We start from the raw sequence: 18,341 nt of genomic DNA, 5'->3' as shown, positions 1-18,341 counted from the left end.
TAGGAAATATCAGTGTCCTTTAATATGTGAAGAGCCCTTATGAATCAGTAAGTGGGGGGGTAAATAGAATAATTGGGGGGGAAGATATAAACACCTAGTCATAAAATAAGAAATACTGATGTACACTTACAGAAAGATTTTCAACTCACTGATAATTTAAAAAATGCAAATTAAAATAAGATATTCTTTATCCCTCTACCAGATTGACAAACATTTAAAATATTGTAACTATAGCGCCCAATGTTGCTGAGATTATGATGAAGTGGGTAATCGTATATGCTACAGGAGGAAGTTCAAAATGGTATCAAATTTCCAACAAGTAGTCTGCCATGATAGAGAAAAAAACCATAAAAACTCTTGGATTTTCTAGATATTTCTCAGAAGAAATAAGTATGCAGAATTGTTTGAAAAGGTAAAACAAAATGAAACAACTTAGATATCCAGCCCAAAGGACTGGTTAGATCAATAAATTATGGCATGTGTGTGTGTTTTCACATATTAGAATAATACACAGCCATAATATTAAGTTATGAGGAAGATCTAAATGTACTAAAGCACAAGAGTGTCCACAATATAAAAAAGCAGGATACAAAACAATATAGATAGTATAATTTCTTGTTTAAAGGTGTGTACGTATAGGAGTTTATATTGTAAATGCCTAAGGAGAGTATAGAAGGATTCTTATAAAAATGTTGATAGTAGTTATTCCAGGGGGTGGGAATGTGGGTGACTTTCATTTCCTTCTTTATGCTTTTCTATACTTTATACATTTTCAGCTGTGAATATGTATTACTCTTATTTATATTTTATTATGAAAAATTCTAAACGTATATACAAAAGTAGCAAGAACGTATGTATTCACTGCCCAGCTTCAATTATCATACATGGCCTTGTTTCATCTATACCCCACTATGGCCCCTACACCTGGATTATTTTAACATAAACCCTGGATATATCATTCATCCATAAATACCCCCAAAATATGGACTTCTTATATTTAATATATTTAAACTCTCCACTGAATTATTTTAAAGTAAATATCTGATATTTTATTTGTTCATAAACACTACAGCACATATCTTTAAAATATAACCATAAGTAACAATGTCACACCTAAACCTTAATAATTTTGCCATATCAAATATCCAATCAGTGTCCCAATTGTCTCATAAATGCCTTTTCACAGTTGGTTTGTTTAAATCAGGATCCAAACAAGATTTGCTTTGGTATTTGGTTGACATGTCATCTCTCAAGTCTTCTAAAATATATTACGTAGGGCTGCCCCTCCTTTTCCATGCCATTTTATTTGTGAGCAATGTATGGACATATGTCCCAAGAACTTCCTGACTACATCTTTATGTTATCTTTTAATATCTTCCTCTATCCCTTGTATTTTGTTTCAACCGAGGTTTAGTTCTAGTGTCTGCTTGACTTCAGGTTCCACTAAATTTTTGTAAGACTATCTCAAATCACTGTATTATTTTTGTAACCAGACAAAACAGTAAGCTAAAAAAATGTTTTAAAGGAACCCAAAGAAATGCCAGCCTTTCTAATTAATCCATTTCAGCAATGCAGTAAACTCAGTATCCAAGAGATTTTTTTCAGAATACAGGCTAGGTCAAGACTTTCTCACACAAGAAAGATGCTCAGTGACTGTTCATGGATGCGTTTACTTTTCCAAATACATTCCTTTTACATTTCAAGTCCGTCTTGGGGCACCTGGGGCTCAGTCACTTATACATCTGCCTTTGGCTCAGGTCATAATCCTGGGGTCCTGGGATCGAGCCCCGTGTGGGGCTCCCTGCTCCACAGAGATCCTGCTTTTCCCTCTGCCCCTCCCCCCACTTTGCGTGCGTGCACACGCTCTCTCTCTCAAATAAATAAAATCCTTGAAATCAATCAATCAATCAATCAATCAATCCTTTTGCCTCAGTGGTGAAGTCTATCACTCTCTGAGCAAAGGTACTCACTCCACTGGAAGCTTAAGTCATCCTATAATTGCAGAACTCTTCTTCAATTTTCCTTTCTTTTTAAAAAAATGTAACGTAAGCACATACAGGCATACCCCAGAGATACTGTGGAACTGATCAGTTCCAGATCACTGCAATAAAGTGAATGTAGCAATAAAGTGCTTCAGATGAATTTTTCGTTTCTCGGTGCATATAAAAGTTATGTTTATACTATGCTGTAGTCCATTAAATGTTCAATAGCATTATGTCTAAAAAATATAATGTACATAACTTAATTTAAATACTTTATTGCTGGGGTGCCTGAGTGGCGCAGTCGGTCAGTTGAGCATCTGACTCTTGGTTTCGGCTCGGGTCACGATCTCAGGGTCATGATCTTGGGGTTGTGAGATGGAACGCCACGTTGGGCTCCTAGCTCAGTATGGAGTCTGAATAAAAGACTCTCTCTCCCTCTCCCTCTGCCCCTCCCCCCTCAAATAAATAAATCTTTTAAAAAATAAAATAAAATACTTTATTGCTAAAAGAAGCAAACCGTCATCTAAGCTTTCAGTGAATTATCATCGTTTTGCTGGAGGAGGGTCCTGCCTCGATGTTGGTGGCTGCTGACTGATCAGGGTAGTGGTGGCTGAGGACTGGGGTGGCTGTGGCAGTTTCTTAAAATAAGACAACAGTGACATTTGCAGCATCATTTGGTTCTTCCTTTCAGAATGATTTCTCTGTAGCATGTGATGCCGTTTGATAGCATTTTACCCACCGAACTTGTTTCAAAATTGGGAGTTAATCCTCTCCCACCCTGCTGCTGCTTTATCAACTATGTTTACATAATATTCTAAATCCTTTGCTGTCAATTCAGCAGCATCTTCACCAGGTGTAGATTCCATCTCAAGAAACCACTTTCTGTGCTCGTCCACAGGAAGCAACTCCTCATCTATGAAAGTTTGATCATGAGACAAAAGAAATTCAGTCAACCTCCTCAGGCTCCAATAGTAACATCAAAGAACACGGACCACAGATCACCATCATAAATATAAACAGTCATGAATGAGTTTCAAGTACTGTGAGAATTACCCAAATGTGACCCGGTCACACAAAGTGAGAAAATGCTGTTGGAGAACTGGCACCGACACACCCCCTCAACGCAGGGTTGCCACAAAACGCTGCGAATCGCAATAAACTGAAGGACAGTAAAGCAAGGTATGCCTGTAAATGAAAATTTGGAAATGAAAGAAAATGAAAGACTGAACCATCCATAATTTCACTCCTCTAACACAGTCACTGTTACCTGTATGCTTTCTTCCCATCTTTATGAGGGATACAGATTTTGTACATAATTGTACTCAGTGAATATGGGTTTTAATACCCCTTTGTTAAATTAACACTACATACATTAAAAATACTTGTAGCTTTTTTTTAAAAGATTTTATTTATTTATTTGACAGAGAGAGATACAGTGAGAGAGGGAACACAAGCAGGGGGAGTGGGAGAGGGAGAAGCAGGCTTCCCGCGGAGCAGGGAGCCCGAGTGGGGCTCGATCCCAGGAACCTGGGATCATGACCTGAGCCGAAGGCAGACGCTTAACGACTGAGCCACCCAGGCACCCCCAAAATACTTGTAGCTTATGTTAAGGTATAGAAGGGGAAGCCTGGGTGGCTCAGTCGGTTCAGTGTCTGCCTTTGGCTCAGGTCATGAACCCAGCGTCCTGGGGTAGAGCCCCACATTGGGTTCCCTGCTCAGCAGGAAGTCTGCTTCTCCCTCTCCCTCTGCGCCTCACCCCACTCATGCTCTCTCTCTCTTTCTCAAATAAATAAAACCTTTAGAAAATAAATTTAAAGAGAGCAATAGGGGCGCCTGGGTGGCTCAGTCGTTAAGCGTCTGCCTTCGGCTCAGGTCATGATCCCGGGATCCTGGGATCGAGCCCCACATCGGGCTCCCTGCTCAGCGGGAGGCCTGCTTCTCCCTCTCCCTCTCCCGCTTGTGTTCCTTCTCACTGTGTCTCTCTCTGTCAAATAAATAAATAAAATCTTTAAAAAAAAAATAAAAATAAAGAGAGCAATAATATATATACCTATGTCCCTAGGCCAGCTTGAGAAAGAGAACTTTACCACCGCCTAGATAGCTCCCACAGGCTCCTCCCTCATCCTCTTCAATCCTCCCCACCACTAGCCTGGATTTTTGTCTACACTTGCTTGTTCTTATAGGGTTTGCCACATGCATGTGGATGTCTAAACACTCTATCACTAGTTCTGTATGTATCTGAACTTTACATAATTGGGATCAAGTTGCTATTCTGCAACTTGATTTTTTTTTATGTTTTCATTTTAATTCCAGTTAGTTAACATACAGTATTATATTAGTTTCAGGTATACGATATGGTGATTTAACAGTTCCATACATCACCTGTGCTCATCGTGGTAAGTGCACTCCCTCATCCCCATCACCTATTTAACCCATCCTCCTAACCACCTCCCCTCTGGTAACCAGGAGTTTGTTCTCTCTAGTTGAGTGTGTTTCTTGATTTCTCGTTCAATCTCTCTTTTTCCCTTGGATCATTTGTGTTTTTCCTTAAATTCCACATATGACTGAAATTATATGGTATTTGTCTTTCTCTGACTGCCTTATTTCACTTAGCATTATACTTTCTAGCTCCATCCATGTCACAGAATAGAAAACCCAGAAGTGAACCCACAACTGTATGGTCAATTACTCCTCAACAAAACAGGAAAGAATATCCAATGGGAAAAAGACAGTCTCTTCAAGAAAAGGTGTTGGGAAAACTGGACAGCAACATGCAAAAGCAAGAAATCACACCACCTTATTACATTATACACAAAAATAAATTTAAAGTGGATTAAAGACCTAAATGTGAGACCTGAAACCATAAAAATCTCGCTAAGAGTACACAGGCAAGTAACCTGTTTGACATCAGCCATAGCAACTTTTTTTCTAAACAGGTCACCTGAGGCAAGAGAAACAAATGCAACTTGCTTTTTTACTTAACAGTTGTGTTCCTGAGACCCTTCTCTGTTGTCATAGGCAGCTATGGGTCATTCAATTTAATTGCGCAGCTATATAGCTGTATTCCATAGTGAAACTACACCACAATTTATACTGCAATTCCTATACATAAAATTATACTGTAAATATCATGTCACACTACTACATATCTTCAAAATAATTGTTAATTATAGTACAGTATTATGCTGAGAGAAGAATATTTTATTTTATAGTTACCCAACAGTTGGACATTAATTTTGTGTGTGTGTGTCTACTTTGTAAATAACGCATCAAGGAGCATCTTTGTCTAAATAGCTTAAGTATAGTGTATTATTTCTTTCACGGAGGTAATGTGGGAAGATGGTCCACAGAAGTGGTATTACTGGATCAAAATGTATGAATAAATAATATGGCTCTTTAATATATTGTATAACCGTTTCACGATATTGCAATACCACTAGAATTGGGGATTACCATTAAAAATGTATTCTTTGGCTAATATGTTAAAATAGTATTTTGCTGGCATTTTAATCTACATACCTCTTATTACAAAATTGACCATTTCCCATATATTTGTATGGTACTGTATGTAGTCATCTATTCAAGTGTTCCAGCAAGGTTTTAATTTTTGTAATTAGTTCTTTTTATTTGTTTGAGCTTGTCACAAAATAAAGATACTAATTCTGTCATGTTACTGCAGATCTTTTCCCAATCTACTGTTACCCCACTGGTTTTTTACATGAAGAAATCTTTGATTTTTTTTTCCTGTAGTTTGACTATTCTTTTCCTGTTCGAGTGTTTTTCTTTTGTTTCTAAGCAATACTCAATTCTATAGATTTCCTATGCCTCTACATTTTGCACTTAATTGTTTAATCAATATGTAATTCATTTGGTGAAGTCAGAATGATTTTTTCCAAATTGCTAACTATGCATCAAAATTATTTATTGAATAATCTTTCCTTCCCCACTGATTTCTGATGACTTCTTTTTATGATTTATCAAATTATTTATGCAAGGATCTGCTTCTGAACTGTCCTGGTTCACTTACCTACTTCCTCCTCTTATGCCGGCATCACAGTGTTTTAATTACAAAGACTTCATTATGCACTTGAATATCTGGTAGTGCTATATACTGTAATATCCAATAGATCTAACTCCATTCTCCTGTAGCCATTTCCAGAATTCCCCTGAGGTACTCATCTACTTATTTTTCCATATAGACTGAAAACCATCTTGTGAAATTTTAAAAATCCTGATGGGACTTTGAGAAGAATGGCATTACACTCATGAACTGATTTCAGAAGTATCCAAAGCCTTAGTTGTTTGGTTTTTTTTCTTAAAATTTTACTTATATTTATTTTAGAGAGAGAGAGCATGTGGAGAGAAGCGGGGGTAGGTAGGGGCAATGGGAGAGGGAGACAGAGAATCTCAAGCAGACGCCACACTGAGCGTGGAGCCTGACACGGGGCTTGATCTCAAGACCATGAGATCATGACCGGAGCCAAAATCAAGAATCAGATGCTTAACCTACTGAGCCATCCAGGTGCCCCTCCAAATCCTTAGTTTTTATCTCACCGTCTAGAAGTAATCTCTTTAAGTCTTCTTGATCTACAACGAAGCAATCTGTAATGATAATTTTATCTTTTTACAGTATTTAGTCTCTAAAGTTACTACTTTCATAACTTTCTACATTTGCTTTTTGTTTTGATCTTAGCCATATCCCATAATGCCTTTATTGGGGCCCCCCAAAAGTATAATGACAGTGGGCTGTATGAACTCAATCTTCCTTATCATATAAAGGAATGGTCATTTTATATACTTGTTTTTAAGCGGTTTGTAAAACTTAGAAGTTGAACTGACTGAATGTTCTTCTGGAATTAATGAGATTATTGCATATTTTTACTTAAATAATTTATGTGAATCAAATGAAAATCTATGTATATGAAGCCATTCCTGCATTCCATAACCTACTTGGGTATGGTGGAACATTCATATACCCTATTGTTGAAATCAACTCACTAGAATTTTATCTAAAATTTTTACATTCCTGAGAGAGACTGGTATACAGCCTCCCTCGGGGGGGCTTGCCAGATTTGTTATCAGGGTCATGTTTGCTTGAAAAAAGAATCTGGAAGTTTTCCATCTTTTTTCTAAATCCTGGAACAGTTTATATAACACAGAAATTATCTGTTCCTTGAAAGTTTTAAAAGAACTTTCAAAGGCCTTTTTATATTTTAAAATATTCCACCTGGCACAGGTTTCTGTGTGTGTGTGTGTGTGTGCATCCACGTGTGCCTGTGTCCATGTGGACATTACCATATTTGTATACATTTCAAATGACAGTAAGATATTGATCTCTAATGGAACAGGGAACAGTTTTAGGATAATTTACTGCTTTCCTTTCCCCATGAAAAAGAAGTAAGTGCCCAAGAGGATAAAGTGCTAAGAAATAACCCATTTTCCCAGGCTTTCATTCTAAGAACCTCCTTTTTAGAGGCCCAGAAGGGAGGTTATAGACGGTGGTCAGGGAATACTGAATGCTGACCCACCCACACTTCATTGAGGCTGACCAAGTCTGGCATCCACAACTTTACCACTGACATTTGGACTTAGGAAATCCAAGATCTGAAAAGAAAAGGGGATCACTGGTCTACCTAGGTCACCTTGAATTCTGTGGTAAAGGTCTTCCACCAATTTTGTAATCCACCAAGCCACCTGTAGGATACTGTACCTAGTCCAAAGCAATAATTCTAAGGCTTTCTCTACTTACTGCAGGGCTACTGGACCAATGACCCTGCAAGCACTTCAAGGGAGCCACAAATAAAGATTCTGAATTAATATGCACAGAAACTTTGTGTCCATTCGAACCCCCCCAACCCAAATTCATGTGTTGGAATCCTAGCCCCCAATCTGATAGTATTAGGAGGTGGGGCCTCTGGGAATCAACTTGGTTAAGATGAGTCACAAGGGTGGAGCCCCCCTGATGGGATTAGTGTCCTTATAAGAATAAGAGTCTCCAGAGCTTCCTCTTTTCACAAGGGCACAAAGAAGAGGTCAAGGGAGCACACAGCAAGATGGCGGCCACCTACAAGCCAACATTAAGAGGTCTCAGAATGAAACCTGCCTTGCCAACACCTTGATCTTAGACTTCCCAGCCTTCAGAACTGTTAGAAATAAATTTCTATTTTAAGTCACCCAGTCTGTCGTATTTTGTTATGGCAGCCCAAGCTGACTAAAGCAAGAGGGCTGTGGTAGTGTCTGTCCAAAAGAACACTGAGCTATGGCTGTACACACTGAACAGCCTGCTGTAGAGAGAGACACCCGAACAGAAACAAGCGGTAAGGAGTCTGAAGGAAGGCGGAGTGTCTACCAGAACAGGCGAGGACTGTGCTGTAGGAGCACATGTGAGAATATAAACAGGACTCAAACAGTGACACGGTGCCCAAGAATGAGGCTGTGAACAGGGCAGGAACTGCATATGTGGTGTGCTGCAAAACGGTCTGCTTTTTCTTGAGAAAGACACATCTTAGTTCATGTCCTTGTTCAAAGAGGATCCATGAAATGTTAGAGGTCAATGACACATTAGGATTAGGTTACCTTTTGTGAGTCAAGGTGATGAGCATTCAAATAGCCTGGCAGGAAGGCATGGATCTCAAAACCCTCTTTGGCACTACGATTCCATAATTCCATTCAGGATTTCACACAAGCACGCAAGCAGTTTTTTCTCCCCCCCAACAATGACATAGAAGTTGTTTTCACACCAGTCATGGCCTCACACAGAAGCTTAATCCCTGGCTGGAAGGCAAAACATGTTTGTGGCAAAGCCAAGCAAGCATGTGAAGTGAAGCAGAATGAGGAATGTTTTATTACTGGTTTGGATGCCAGGGGTGGTTGGGTGTATGTTGGGGTTTTTTAATGACTCCAAAAGACATCTTTAAAAGTCATACTCTGTTGGCAGCTCCAAGATGCAATTGTTACTACAAGTATTAACGCTTACCAGCGACTGACTGATGCACACACTGATTTTCTCACAAGCACCCTTTCCTTTCTGGGGCTTTTCACCAAATTAAGTTCTCTCTTTCTCTCCTTCCCTCTCCCCTACGCCCTCCTGTATGAGTGTGTGTGTGCTTTCCCACACATAGAGGCATATACCACACAACTGAAGGCCAAATCCAACTAAACATTTATCAATTTTAGGGTCAAACTGTGGAAAAAGAAAAACTCTTGATATACTTTTAATCTGAACGACTTAGGTACTGCAAGATTTTCTTTCTACTGGTAGAAAATTATACTAACAATTCTAAGTTAATGACTTGAGAGTAAACAGTTCCTTCTTTGTAAAATGAATTGGATTCAGGACTTGTGTTCAAGTGAATTTCTCCTCCTTTAAGTCAAAAAAAGACATGACTTAAGAGAACTCCTAGGCTCTAAGAGAATTTTCAAAAAAGTAGGATTTTCCCCCTTACACTGCACATTAAGTAAATACCTCCCCATCTCCCCAGTGCTTGCTATCCACAGATTGGCAGTGCAGGGCCCAAATATGATGTAGTTTTTACAGGTGATATCAGAAAAAAAAAAAAAGTTCCTTTCTTGTATGATAATTGTGGTAATGTTAGATACTTCAAAACATCCTTGCACTAAGGATGGCAAAATAAGATCTTGGTAGCCCTAGGCCAATCCCTCCCAATTTTTTTGACAGTTTCTTCATCCAAGTAATCTATGTATGAGAACCACTTGTCTGACACAAGGAATTTAGGGTCAATCATCTAGTTATTACTAGTTCTCATCTAGTTATCACAACAGTGACCATCCTCAGGGCCAACAAACAACCTATAGAAAATTTAAGACTAATTGTAGTCAATATGCAGGGGAGAGAGTATGAAAACTTTTAAGGCCTATAAACTTGTGGTCTATAAGTTCCTGGTTGTTCTGCAAGTTTTTCCTCTATCTGCAGGCCCCTCACTGCACCCTATCCACCCCTCACTACCAAGTTATCTCCTTCTGGTTTTGAAACTCAGGTGCTTTTAAAGCTTGAGGGTACCATTAATCTGGGAACCCCCAAATCAAGACATTTCACCCTGCTGAGATTCTGAGAGGTCGGCCTTATGGTACCAAAGGCTTTACAGAACAATTCACAGCATTTTGTCAGTTAAAATTCAACTGAAATGAATGCCCAAGACTAGCTTCTTGCTACTGCAGCATCTCACCCGATCTAAGTGATCCTAAAATCCATCTACCCAGAAAAGCCCAACGGCATGGTTGGTTTGGGAAGCCAAAGCTGAGGAGGGCCACTTGCTCTTTCCAGAGCCTCCAAACTGAGAACAAAGGCAAGAAAATCAGCTGGGATACGTCATAACAGGCCTTCAACTATTTATAAAACTTTTCAACTAAGAATATGTTAATAAGTGACTGTAAAATGAAAATCCCCTTTTTTACAGGGATTCTATCTACCTTTAACTTAACTGTATGCTACCTAAAATTTTCTTTTATTAGATTTCCCCCAAAATGAATTCTAAAATAAATACCATTCCAGAGGAAAAAAAATCCATAAACACTAAATTTTTTAATACCTTGACTTACCTCATCTCTAACTAAACTATTCAGTGACAAATAACATATCTGTTGTGAAGAGAGTTAATTTCCTAGATTATATGTGCACATAAACACATAAATGTGACAATATTTTGAGATATAGGATGCTAATAAAGGTAACATTTATTGGGCCAGCTACTGGGACACTGGGCACTTTACTCCGATTACCTCAGTTAATCCTCACAACAAACCTATAAAGTAAGTGCTATTCTTACTCCCATTTTATAGATAAGGTTTAAACGAGAAGACTCATTAATGTAATTTAATCTTCACTAACCCAGAATTTGAGTTCAGTGTTTACTCTGGCTATAAAAAGGTTGAATAAGCATATGAGAAATTAAGCAGAATTGTAGAAAGCATGGTTAACCTACTAGAAGAGCGTCTGTTTTCAGACATACTGAAAAGCAGATGCTAATTGCAAGCCTTCCAGCAGGAACTGTTTGGGAAGGTTCTGTCTGAAATTATGCTACCAGAGTTAAGATTCAGACTTTCACTAGTTAAAAGCAGGTTTCCTCTCACTGTTACTTCCAAATTAGGAGGTTTCTATAGATGATACAGTACAGTGGAGGTCAGGTACCCATTTCCCTCCTCCCCCAGCAATACTCGGTTCTGTTCCCTCATCCTCTCCTCCCAGCCCCGGTGCTTTAGGGAAAGCTTACGCACTCCCCCAGGAGAGGGATAGACCAATCAGAAAAACCTCCCGTCCCTGCCAATCAAAAGACGGCTTTCACCTGACTACTGGGATTGGCTGAGGAATGAACACGTGGCTTAACTCCGGGCAATGAAATGCCAGGGTTGGCTTGCAGGGGATGGAATACTGGGAAAGATACTTTCTCAGTCTTTTAAGGAGTTACTGGCAGGGATGCTTCTTTCCTTCTGGCCAGAGGGATGCAACTATGAGCCGAGGAACTTCCGCAGCCATTCTGCCTCCCTGAGGATGAACTGACATCATGGAAGAGTGACAGAGAGACGGAAAGAAACCGGATGGCTGATGTCATGTTGAGCTATTTCACACCCACAATGCAGTCCATCCCATCCCTGAACTTTGCAGGTACACGGGTTGATTAATTAATTCCCTGTGCTGTGGGAGCCCCTTTGAGTTGGGTTTTATGATGGTCACAACCCCAGAGGATCCAAACTGATAAATGAGAAAAAAAAGCCTTAACTGACAGCTTTCTCTCTATGTGCTTGGATTTTACTTGACACTGTTTCTAAACTGTCTGAAGTAGTTTTGTGTTGGTTTTTTCCTTAAAATGTAACAGGTTTTCAAGAAACACTTTCAAGAATTCATGAGTGGCCTTGGGCAAGTCACTTGACTTTCCTGGGTCTTTCCAACTGTAAAAAGGATGAAGTTTGACTAGAGGATTTTTGTTGCTCCTCCCAGCCCTTACAGCCAACAGTTCTATGTGGCTGACCCAATAATGCAAAGTTTCACTTACTCCACCAAACAAAAACCCCTCTTTAGATAGAAACATCCTTTGCAATATAATTCAAGCAATCTGCATCTCTTGCTTGGTCAGCTATTTCCCATTTGCACCCCTATATCCCCCCTTCTGCAATCAGCTCGGTGCCCCCCAAGGGTCTGATCTCTGTGGACAGCATCAGTATGGCTCCCTGCCTTCTAGCTTCTGGCTGAGTGTGCCTAATGGGAGGCGCCATCAGGAGATGGGAGAAATGAAAAGGGAGTTCGGTAGAATATTTATTCTCTTGGCTCTTTCCCAGCTGTGTTGCTGAAGGTTGACTGCATCCTTCCACCAGAGAGCCTTTCCATGGAGCTTCTCTTTCCAGTTCTAATAACCAATCCTTCCCTCTTTCTTTCAGGACTAGGCATGGTAACAGCTCCCCGATACTGCTAGTCCTGGGATACTTCCACATCCTGTGATGGGTTCTCTTAACCCTGCCTACACCACTATAAACAGTCCCTTCAGGACAGTCTTTTGGATGACTCCATTTGAATACACCATCTGTTTCTTACTGGAAACCCAAGACACGATAGCTTAAAAATTAAATCAAAATCAAGCACAACAAAAAAGAAAACAGAAGCAATCAACTTTGAGTCTCACATAAAAGAGATGAAAAGTGTGGCCCTTGCCAAGAAAAACAACCTGCACATACCAAGAGAATCAAATTAGACACCCACCACCCTCCTTTCCCTGCTGTCACTGAGAATTGTGGAAAACAGCCATCCCTTGCTACACCAGGGTTTAAACATTAAAAAAAAAAAAAAGTCTGTGTATACACAAACTTACCGATGCTTCAGACAACTTCTGAGGGGGCCTGGCAGGGGAAATCCCAGCCATGTGCCCATTTTCTAGAGGAACAAACTGAGCATGGAAGAGAACACAGGGCTAGAGCTGATTTAAAAACAAAACAAAACAAAACAAAACAAAAAACAAACAAAAAGACCACTAGAAATGTCCCAGGGCCAGTTCAAAGGCTCCTTGGTCCAAGACTCTGCCTCTTACAGACTCTGGGGGGTTTCTCAGAAGCAGCCTTCTGTACTACCAATTCTCCAGAGAGGTCTAATCCCCCCTGAACACATCTAGAGCTACCATCCATGAATGTCCTTTGGCTCCTTCATATTCACAACTCTGCAAAGTCAAGAGAGATAAGGCACAAAGTCCTCAGCCCCATTCTGAGTGATGCTGAATGCCAGTATGTGGATCCACTACCGCTGACCATTTCCCAAAGAAACTTGCCCAGCAAGTTATGGGTATCCAGGCCCACAGCAGCCTTTCTCCCCTTCTCGGGGCATTTTCCATTCCATAGATATCCAAAAAATGCTTTCAAGGACCCCTTCATCACAAAACATTACACAGCAGCTACCTGTTTCAGGATTAAGAGGCTTAATTGTTCAGGGTTGTCCTGCTTCCATGTCTTCCTCCTTCAGTATCCGAGAGAGCCAGGGCCTGTAGGAGTGACCCAAAAAGCACATTCAGGATATTTGGCTTCAACATGGGAAAGATCCTATCGTTCAGGAGAGACTGGAGAAGCAGCCAAGGGTGGAGCCCTGAAGAATCCAACAGCGGATGGACCGGCCCAGGAGGAGGCCCCTGAAAGGCTGCTAAGGAAGGTCCCCAAGTGAGAAGAGAATGTAGGAGAGAAAGTCACCCAATGCCATTCTAGTTCCTCAGGCCTGAAACCCAGGAGTCACCGTGACTCCCCTCTTTCCCTCACACTCTACATCCAGTCTACCAACCAGCAAATGATGTCAGAGGATTCTTCAAAATACATCCAGACTCACTCCTTCTCATTTACCTCCACCACCACCACTTTGGTCCAAGCCAGCGGCTTCTCTCCTTGGATTATTGCAATGACTTCCTAACTGGTCTCCCTACTTCCATCCTTCTTTGCCTTTCTAGAATCCACCTATTATGGGGACTGAATTGTGTTATGAGTTGGACTGCATCTCCCCCAAATTCCTTTGTTGAAGTCCTAACCCCCAGTACCTCAGAATATGACGGTATTTGGGAACAGGGTCATCGTGGATGTAATTAGCTGTTGAGATGAGGTCATCCTGGAGTAGGGTGGGTCTCTAACCAGTATGACTGGCATCCTTATAAAAAGGGGAAATTAGGAAGCACGCACTTACACGGGGAGTACTCCCCTGTGTGAAGATTGGAGTTCTGCTGCCACAAGCCCAGGGGCTACCAGAAGCTGGGAGGGGGGCCAGAAACAGATCCTTCCCTAGCGCCTTCAGAGGGAGGGAGGCCCTGTGGACACCTTGATCTCGGGACTCCTGGCCTCCAGAACTGTGAGAAAATACACTTCTGCTATTTAAGCCACCCGGTTTGTGGTACTTTGTTATGGCAGCCCGAGCTGACTAATAGACCATGCTCCCCACAACAGCCTCAGTGATCATTTAAAAATCACTCTTCTGCTCAAAAGACTCCTATAGTGTTTCATCTCTCTCAAAATAAAAGACAAAGTCCTTGAAATGACCTTCGGGGTCCACATGACCTGGCCCAGCCTCTTCCTTGACCTTTTCTTCTACTCTGCCCTTCTCCAATTTCCTCTAGCTAGAATGGGTTCCTCAAACATCATCCCAAAGCAGGCTCCTCCCTCAAGACCTCTGCACTTGCTCTCCCCTCTGCCCGGAACACTCTTCTCCCCGGGCATCCTTTACTTTCTTCAGGTTCCAGTGACAATGTCACTTTCTCAGTGAGACCCTCCCCCACAACCCCAGCACCCTTCCTATTCCCCTTCCCCATTGTATTGTTCTTTGTAGCATTTATCAGCACCTGACATTTGTTTATATTTTTTATCTTCTTCCCTCACACTGGTCTACAAACTCCCTACAAATAAGGGGCATGGTATTATGGTAATGTACCAGGGCCTGGAACATAGTAGGTGCTCAAGAAATAGTTTCTGAGAGATTTATTTGTGGAATGAAAGAAGCCAAGAGAACTCAGAGGTGCAAAAAGGAGGAAGTTGTCCAATGTCAAAAGTAGCAAAGAGTCCAGAAAGATAAGGAGTGAAGTGTCCATTGGGTGTGGCAAAATGGAGGCCACAGGTGACCTGACAGGAGGCAGTTCCTGTGGAAGGCGGGAGCCCTCTTGCAGCAAATCAAACTAGGTCCCTTCCCTGGGCCCAGCACACCTCCCACAGGCAGAAAGCAGCCCGAATGGGCTGTGTCAACTAAGGAGCCAAACCTGAGGGCAGATTCTTTCCAGACACCTGTCTCTAAGGGTAAGAGAAAAGGGAATGAGAACTAGAGAGGGTGAAAGTTTGAGGTTTGGCTTCAGCCAGCTGACCGAAGGGGGTGAGGTCCCAGGAGCTACAGGAGATGGGGAGGACTCATGTACAGGAAGAAGGTTCTCTCTGGCCAGGAGGAAGGATGCGTTCATCACTGAGTGGAAGGAAATCAGGTTGGGATGAGCCACAATGTCAGTACCCACAAGGGAGCGGAGGCAGGAACCTGAGTGGGCTCAAAGCTGAGCTGTTTGGAACTTGTCAATGAATAAATGAAGCCAGGTTGTCTCCTGAGTGAAGAAGGGCAGACAGGAGCTTGACAGGGGGTATGGTGTGGAACACCCCACTAAGGGGAATCATGCAGGTGCCGGGGCAGCCCTAAAACCAGGAGCCTCTTAAATTTTACGCCCTCAGTGTCTCACCTGAGGACATGGTGACCAGTGGTGACCAGGGCTGCAGAGAGAGCTGGCTGCGGGCCAGCAGCACTGAGGGCCCAGCTGAACCCAGAAGCCGTGGTCTCACGGACGCACAATCCGCAGGGCTGTGGGGGTTCTGGATAGGCCCTCAGCAGCCTGGATTAGGAGAGTCTTCCCTACACTGAATCCGGAGGCCCCAACAGGCTCCGTCCACTTCTGTCAAGGCTATATCATTGTCCCAGGCTCTGGGCCCCTGGAAAGCCCTCTGAACACTCCCCTGACGCCTCCCCACAAGTCACAAATTGGGCCTCATCCCCCACAGGATGACTGTGACTCCGCTGAGCACCGGCCACAACGTGTGTGCTGGCCGCCACACAAGCCAAACCCTCACACGACCGTCCTGTGAAGTATTTTTAGCTTCCACACACAGACGATAAAACGGAGATTCAAGAAATTAAGTAACCTGCTCAAGGTCACATGGGCAGCAAGGGGCAGAGCTGTGGCTTGAAACCTTCCATTTCTCGGTCTTCCTTTCTATATTCATGCCAACCACCCTAGTCCAGGCCTTCAAAGTTTCCCTCCTAAAATTCAACAGGATAAATGTGTTCTTACTTGCGTCCCGGCATTCCCTGTTTCCAGGGCAGCCAGCCCAGTGAGCCTTCCTACAGCACCGTTTTTACCTAGTCCCATCCTGTTCGGTTGGCTTTGGCAGCTCCAGAGGCGGGAAAATTTCCAACTCCACAGCCATTCCTTTGGATCCTTCAAGAGCACTTCTTCAATCTTGTTTCCCACAGGCACCCTCTGCTCCACCCCATCCGGTACAGCCCTCCCTTTTCGAGGCCCCTCAGGCCCCAGGGCCCCACACATTCCTCCCCCTGCAGCCCCGCCCCTCTCACCCCTGGCTCTTGGCCCTCTCCTGCAGCCAACTGAGCGGCACCACCCCAGCTTCTTAGCCCTCCCCGCTCTTCTGAGCCCACTGCATTTCCCTTCCCTGTAGACTGCAAACCCTTTGAGGGTGAGTGATATTTGTGTTGAAAATGCTTGGAATTATCCATTGCTCAACATAGGGTCTCTTGACTGGTAAACATTGCTTGATCTACAGAACAATGCTGATGAAGCTCAGACAATACAGTTGAAGTTTTTCAGAAAATAGAAGAGAACTGGAATGGGCAAAAGAATGGACACAGGGCTGCCTTGAAGTTTCTGGAAGTGTACTTATTGTTCCTTTGCAGGAGCACCCGGAGTGTGGCATCCTGTAAGAGCTATCCCAGTGAGAAGGAGGGCGCTAGATTTAGCTCCCCCTCCTCTTCCTGCTCCCACATATCCAAGGTCTTGGCATCCTTCCTTAGCTACCCTTTCACATGCTTTCATAGACATAGATAGAGAGCCTCTCTTCTTCCCTCTTCAGGGGAAGAGCTTGAGATGTGAGAAGTCCAGCTCAGTGGGGCTTGTGGTAACCAGAGGAATGGTCAGCGCCAGGCGGCCAGAAGTAGGAAAAAGGATACTCCATTTCTGGGGGAATTGGGAGTTGGCCCTAACCAATTTCAGTCATCAGCCACAGACCACACAATAAATCTGGGCTTCGTGGAGTCCCAGGGGTAGGATGAATGGGATAGACCCAAGTCAGCAAAACACTCAAGGGCCATCAAGTCACACCCCGTACCGACAGAATGGGCAGCCCCTGAATAACAGGATCTAGGAGAAAACTACCGGGGTCGAGGTGATGCTTGCTGTCTGCCGAGAGTTCCAATAAGAAATCAAGATCTCCTCAAACCGGTGGAACCAAAGGCCCGGGGGGGTCCTCATGACATAGTTGAAATAAGGAGCTCTGGAGTCAGGCCTGGGGTCCAATCCTGACTTTGTCACCCAGGGGCTGGCCAATCTTAGGCTGATCACTTAACCTCTCTGAGCCTGGTTCCGCGTGAGCTACTCTGAGGCCTAAATACAACACACGTATAAAAACATCTAGCACAGTGCCTGGCTTTATGTAAGGGGCCCAGTAAATGTTGCCCCCCTCCCTCCTCCCAGCCTTCAAACCTCACAGCTCTCACCCCTGGATAATGAGAACAAGAACAGAAGCTATCGGGCACTTTCCAGAGAGAAGGTCTGCAAAGAAAGATGGCAACCGTCAGCAAAAGGAAGAACAAAGGAGCCACCCCACAGCCTCTAAGAGAGAAGCGCCGGACCTCTGTGAACACCCGGGTTTCAAAACACAACAAAGCTTCGAGCCTCAGACCATACCCAAACAGGAAGTTTGTGACAAACTTAGAAAACATGCAGGCACGGCTGAGGGAGGTTGCACACCCCTCAGCAAAGACGAAAACCAGCACCTTGAGGGCCCGTGTGGCATAAAGGAGCACGTCCGCTTGGCCTTCCCAACGCACAAAACTCCTCCTGGGCATCAGGGAGCACCCTGCCTTGTGTTCCTCCTCATCTCAAGCACGTGGCCCAAAGCCCACGGAGCTGCTCTGATTTTCCAAAGTCAGGGTCTGGCAACTGCTCCCCACTCTCTGCCCTTGCCCTATGTCTGCAGGCGGTGAGGACAGCGGACACCCTGAACAGCCATCGGGGGTGGGGGTGGGGCGGGGGACTTAGGTGTGTGGGGTCACTTCTCAGCCCGGAGAAGTGAGCACAGAAAGAGGAAGTGATATGTGGAGGTGCCCGGCCAGTGGATGTTTCA

The 18,341-nt window shown here is 43.1% G+C and overlaps 1 protein-coding gene across 12 annotated transcripts in view; it reads right to left on the bottom strand.

Moving 5' to 3' along the window:
• Positions 1–18,341, bottom strand: part of TRERF1 (transcriptional regulating factor 1) — a 198,415-nt gene that overhangs the window by 105,943 nt on the left and 74,131 nt on the right. For 9 of the 12 annotated variants that reach the window (XM_088023986.1, XM_088023985.1, XM_028097483.2 and 6 more), the window contains exon 2: positions 13,380–13,462. The exons of the other annotated variants lie outside the window; for them this stretch is intronic. The gene's annotated coding sequence lies outside the window, so the exon portion shown is untranslated. The remainder of the gene's footprint in view (positions 1–13,379; positions 13,463–18,341) is intronic. 12 annotated transcript variants of the gene reach the window in all.

Source organism: Eumetopias jubatus, unplaced genomic scaffold, assembly GCF_037043125.1.
Source record: "Eumetopias jubatus isolate StellerSeaLion01/CBP00866 unplaced genomic scaffold, mEumJub1_p1.0 scaffold_6, whole genome shotgun sequence".
In the NCBI taxonomy this organism is placed as follows: domain Eukaryota; kingdom Metazoa; phylum Chordata; class Mammalia; order Carnivora; family Otariidae; genus Eumetopias; species Eumetopias jubatus.
Note: the sequence above shows the minus strand (reverse complement) of the source record. Positions and strands in the feature narration are given on the sequence as shown.